The sequence below is a fragment of the Phaethon lepturus genome, unplaced genomic scaffold, assembly GCF_000687285.1.
Source record: "Phaethon lepturus isolate BGI_N335 unplaced genomic scaffold, ASM68728v1 scaffold503, whole genome shotgun sequence".
In the NCBI taxonomy this organism is placed as follows: Eukaryota; Metazoa; Chordata; class Aves; order Phaethontiformes; family Phaethontidae; genus Phaethon; species Phaethon lepturus.
The window spans coordinates 2,940-3,271 of NW_010530987.1; positions in this window are offsets into that span (position 1 = coordinate 2,940).

The window sequence follows — 332 nt, forward strand, 5'->3', positions numbered from 1 at the left end:
CGCACGGGGGGGCCCCCTGCCGCTACATGTTTGCTCATGTCTGTTTTCCACTCCTACCATCTTTCCTCGGGCTGTCTAACTAGACAGATTGCCCTGGATATGGAAACCTTTCCAACTAAAGGCAGAATCAAAGGCAGTGTGTTTTCACTTAATGTTTTAGCTTTGACTAAACACCTAGTTGCATTAAAGACAATGGTTTAATAAAAAGGTGTTCTAGTGGGACGCCTCTTTCAGTGGGTTCTCAGCTCAGACCGTGTCCTACCATTGGCTGTATGTGAGTGTCGTGGTTTAGCCCCAGCCGGCCGCTCAGGCCCACGCAGCCGCCCGCCGGC